This window comes from Pinus tabuliformis, chromosome 3_2, assembly GCF_031772625.1.
Source record: "Pinus tabuliformis cultivar Carrire ecotype Pingquan chromosome 3_2, CPIR1, whole genome shotgun sequence".
Lineage (NCBI taxonomy): Eukaryota > Viridiplantae > Streptophyta > Pinopsida > Pinales > Pinaceae > Pinus > Pinus tabuliformis.
The window spans coordinates 1075416434-1075422433 of NC_142302.1; positions in this window are offsets into that span (position 1 = coordinate 1075416434).

Below are 6000 nucleotides of genomic sequence, written 5' to 3' on the forward strand. Positions count from 1 at the left end.
ATTGTATCCATCTTATCTCAAGAAGAGTATTACAAAAAAGAGATTCTCTTGATTTCATTAAAGGAGAACATTCAGGAAAAGAATATTCAAATGAGAAGACCAAATAATCATGGGTTGCACTTGATGAAGAGCAGACATCAGAATCATAGATAGAGAAAGTTCCTTATGTTCACCATCAGATCCTCTACGTGTTCAAGAGAATAATCAGCAAAAATAAGAAGAAATGAATTTCATGGAAGAAGAAGACATCCAATATGATCCAAACCAACAAGTGGACCAGGGGCATCACAATTATATTGAATTATGGTTCCATAAAATTGTTAAGTTGGAGCAACACACTCTTCTTCAACAATTTTTTATCTCATCTCAGTCAAAGTAGTTGGTATCTCACATTCAGGTACATGTCAAAGAATATGTTTCTATCCTACACATGATTTTATCTGTCAGCTTATTATGCAAGTGGCTCCGTTGGAAGTATTCCTACACTTGAAATGATTTTGTGTTTTCAAGTAGAGTAGGATTAGAAAAAAATAAAAATAAAAATAAATAAATAAAAGAGGAAAAAAATCTCAGGTGATAAGCTCATTTTAGGCGCCTGAGATTGGCTCATTGATTGAAAACCTCCATGAGATGGTCAATGGGTTGGAAAATAAAAATAAAAATAAAATATCCTTGGTGAAAACCTCCTTTCGAGCGCCTAGGTAGACCTACTAGTTGAAAACCTCATTAAGGCAGCTAGTAGGACTAAAATAAAAAAGTTCTTTGCTCTATGTATCTCTCTCTGATGAATGCGGGTGCTCTCTAACCTTTGCAAAAAAAAAAAAAACTCTTTAGCACCAAAAGGAATGAAAATTGATCAAAAATCTAGTGAAAAGAAGTCAAACTTGGGTTTCTCCCCATTTTCCCAGGTGCTTCAACTGGACCAAGGCCATGTCAATCCATCACCCTCATCTATTTCCACCATCCACCCATCATTCTCAACATTTTCCCATTCATTCTCCTTTCTCTCGTAAAATGCTACAGGAAGGCTTTGTTTTGCTACAGGAAGCCAAAATACACAAAGCAGAAAATTGTTGTTATCATATCTTGAAAATCGTGCATCCATTTGTTGATTTGTTTCATGGGGAGATGTATATGGATGATGGTAACATCCTCAAGAAATTTTAGAAAATTCCAGCGCACACTTTTCAATAAATCAGCCTCTGTCACCTACAACCATTTTTTATTTTTCTCGATATGCATCCATTGGCCAACATTTTTAATGCGGAGATGCATAGGTCATGGGCCTCCAAATTAGACATAAATTAAGGCCCATTTAAGCTTTCTTAGGCACATGAAGACTATATTAAACCTCTCCTTCTACACTTAATCATGTTTTTAGCTTTAATATGTTCATTAGTAAGGTTTATGGATACTTGCATATTTGTGTCTAATATTATTTATTTTTTTAGAATATTGTGAAAATATTGGGATATTATGGAGATTTGGAGGAGGAGATAATTTATGGACTTTCTCCCTACTACATGAGGATCAATATTGGATAATAAATCAACAAGATATTCTGAAATTGTTGCATAGATTTTGAAGCTGCAATGATTGAGAAAATCTAATAATGTGTTCCCTGTCATTTAATGCAGATTCGTAGTGTTGGGAACCAGATCCACTATTTGAGAAATTTTGGAGGGAAAATCTTTCTCCTTTCATGGGGAATTCTTCCTAATCATTTTGTATAAGTACCAAGTCGAATTTTCCTTTAGGGGTTTGTTTTTTATTAGTCTTTTTGTGGAGAGAACTTGTATTTTTGTAGCTTCACTTTCATTTCTTGCGGGGATGTAATGTATTGATGAAAATAATGAAGATTGGTGTCGTGCTCAACTTCTAAATCTAAGTCTCCTTCATAGGTCTCTGAGTTTCCTTGGGCGTAGCCATCCTAAGAGCTTTAAAACCCTTTTGTATCATTTACTTTTCTTCCTTTCACTTCTTATTCACATGCATCTCTTGTTCTTGTCTTTTTCTATTTCTCCATTTACTATTGATGATTTTTTGTTTAGGATTGGGTTAAATGGTTGAAGTAAGTTCTTTTGCAAGATCAAAAGCATGATTTCATCCTTTGAAGAGCTTTGGAAGGTCATAGTAATCATTGAGCTACTTGGATTAGTTTTCATATTCCCAAATCTAAATTTTCGGAAGTCCCTTGTGGAAAATAGTAGTAAATTTATGTTATTTTTTAAAACATGATAACGAGCTTCAATACAGTTGATTTCACTTGCATTAAATCACAAAAAAAAATTAGTTAATAAAAAAATTTACGACATTTCCTTCGCAATTGATTAGGTTATGCATTTTATAGACTAACTAGCTCCTAGTTCTCGAAATTCTAGATTTTAAACTAGTAATTTTCTGCTATTTTTTAGCATGTGTTAACAGGGATATTTTTGAGTGATTCCACTTGGAATAGAGACCTAAGACATCCTAGTCAATAACAAAATTTGTACCATCAAATTTGGATTTTGTTCTTGGTCATTTGGTGAATTATATATTCGTGTAGTAAACGTGTTTCATGTAGCAGATTCATGTAACACTCTTCCAGCATGTATATACTTGCCCATATTTACTCATAAAGGTTGGTTTTTGTCCCTTAGGGTTGAACCATGACCCCTAGGCTCTAAGTCAATGGTTGAGGAAGAATAAACACTACTTAGTACTTGTCTTTTTACCCATGAAAAACATCTTAGTGAATTGGGTTAATGGACAAATTTATGAATTAAATAATACAATAATTATTTTCTTATTTTCCACATCCAATGAACTTTGTCAATGGATCTAAACTCTTTCAAACATAATGATTGATATTTAGTTAATGATCTTTACTTTATGCAATTAGAATAATTTTTCCTTCCTTATATTTTCATTTTTGCAATAGGTTAAGGTTTCCATTTTGATCATTTCCATTTCTACAACTAGTTAGGATTTGATTTCATTATATGCACACCATTACATCATGACAGCAAAGGAACGACACATTGTATGTTACACATATAGTGCCGATAAATCTTAAATTTGTACGAACCACGGGTTGATAATTAAATTTGGTAGCCTTGGGAGTTGCAGCATTCTTTTTGCAATACTAAGGCTCATCTCTTTTTGGCGTTGTTGTCGGGGAGGTGTCAAAGTATGCATTGTTTTCTTCCCTAGTTGATTCATTTATTTTTACTTTCTGCAAAAACAAGAAAATTGCATTGCATTAGAATTCTTATTCAAAAAAAAAACTCCAACACCAACCCCCCCCACATTTGATAACGTGATGCAATAAGATCCACATCATCATTTTTGTAGGTAGAAGAAGAAGAGGTGACAGAGAAGGTAGAATAAATGGATGGAGATGATGAAAATGAAAAAGATCCTCTTGGATTTCCCATTGAATATATTGATGTTAGTGTGCACATGAAGAACATCCCTCCATCTTTTCTTCCAAACTTTTATGGTCTAAGGTCAAAGGATCCGTAAACCTTTCTCTTTGAATTTGAAATTATTTGTAGATCTTACGGTTACTTATTAAACACTCAAAAATTGAGATTGTTTCTGGAAACATTGAAGGGTAGAGCTCTTAAATGGTTCATGAGTTTAGGGACTAATTCAATAAGATCATGGAATGGTATGCAAAAGATATTTATAGAAAAATATAAAGATCGTGATCTTAAATAAGAAATATTTATAATGAATCAAAAATGAGATTAGAGCCTTGAGTATCTAATAGAAAGGTTCATGTATAATGTTAAGAGAGAAAAATTACATCATTTAGAATCAGACACACTAAAAACCCTCTTACTTAGAACAATTAGGGATGAGTTGATTGATCTCCTTGATCTCATGAATAGAGGTGATGTATACCAATTATCATTTGAAGAAATTTGTGAAACATGCAAGTGCTTATCAAGAGGAAGGGAAAGAGTAAGTAAATCAGCATCAAGATTTGTAAGTCAAGCTAAACTTGGAAATTTTCTTGATAACTTTAAAATAGAAATTCTTAGCAAGTGAACAAGTATAAATGTTAAGAATGAGAAATGAGAAAAAATAAGATGTTTATATTTGTGTTGTCCATGTAGAATCACATGCTATTAAGTATTGTCCGTCATTATCAAGGTTGAAGGAAGTTTACTAAGACAATGGAGCAAGTCAATCACCAATGCAGCTATGTTATATAGCTCCAAAAGGACCATGGAAGCCTATTCAACATGATATGATGCAAAGCCTAATTCACAATTTCAAGCTTATGCACATCTATCTCAAAGTAATTAGAACACACCCTTTCCTTGGCAACCTTGGCCATCTCAACCCCAAAACCAATCTTGGCAACAGGGTTGGAAAAGAACTTATGGGAGTCATCCACAATATCCTCCATACCCAAATCCATTCTATCCCAACCATTTACCTCCACCACAACCACAACCTCAACCACATCCATCTCAAAGATCCATTCCCACTCGACTACTTGTACCACCATTTCCAAAGCCACACAAGGAAGCAGCTCAACCCACTTACAATGTTGAGGAACAACACTTCCAAACATATCCTCTTGATCTCAATGGTATTCATCTTAGCTCAAGAAGAGCATTGAAAAAAATAGATTCTCTTGATGTCATTAAAGGAAAACATTCAGAAAAAGAATATTCAAATGAAAATACCAAAGAATCATGGGCTGCACTTGATGAAGAGCAGACATCAAAATCAGAGATTGAGAAATTTCCCTCATGTTTACCATCAGATCCTCCATGTGTTCAAGAGAATAATCAGCAAAAAGAATCAAATGTGAACTTCATCAAAGAATAAGACATCCAAGATTATCCAAAATAGAAAGTGGACCGGAGGCATCAAACCTATATTGAAATATGGTTCCAGACAATAATTAATTTACAGCCACACACTCTTCTTCAACAATTCATGATCTCATCTCAATCAAAGCATTTCGTCTCTAAAATTCAGGTACATGTCAAAGCATATATTTCAAGCCTACATATCAATTTATCTATCATCTTGATGTGCACATAGCTTCATTGGAAGTATTCTTATACTTGGAAGAGATTTTGTTTTTCAAGTAGAGTAGGATATAAAAAATAGAAAATGGAAAATAAGAGAAAAAAATAACAGGGTAAAACTTTATTTGAGGCACCTAAGATTGGCTCACTGATTGAAAACCTCCATGAGGTAGCCAATGGGTTGCGAAAAAAGAGAAAATGGATAAAAAATAAAAAATCATAGGTGAAAACATCCTTTGAGGCACCCAGGCAAAACTACTAGTTGAAAACCTCATTGAAGTGATTAGTAGGCCTAGAAGAAAAAAGGAACAAAATAATAATAAATATTTTCTCCATGTATCTCTCTCTCATGAATGTGGATGCTCTCCAATCTCTACAAGCAACAAAAACAAGTTAGCCACCAAAAGAAAAGTTGATCAAAAGCCTAGTCAAAGGAAGTCAAACTTGGAATTTCTCCTCCTTTACTTAGATGCTACAGAAGGACCAAGGCCATACCAATCCATCACCCTCATCTATTTCTACCATCCACTCATCATTCTCAAGCTTTTACCACTCATTTTCCTTCTTGTCCTAAAATGCTATAGGAAGGCTATGTTTTACTACAAGAAGTAAAAATACACAGAGCAGAAAATTATTTTTGGCATATCTTGAAAATCGTGCATCCATTTGCTAATTTGTTTCAGGAGGAGATGCACATGGATGATAGTAACATGCCCCACAATTTCAGAAAATTCTGGTGCATACTTTTCCAGAAATTGACCTCCATCATGTACAACCATTTTTTATTTTTCTTGATATTCATGCATCCATTTGACAAGTTTTTTCATGGGGAGATGCATATGGATGATGGTAACATGCCTAAGCAATTTCAGCAGATTCTAGTGCACAGTATTCGAGAAATCGACCCCCATCACCTACAACCATTTTTATTTTTTCTCAATATTCATGCATCCATTAGCCATTA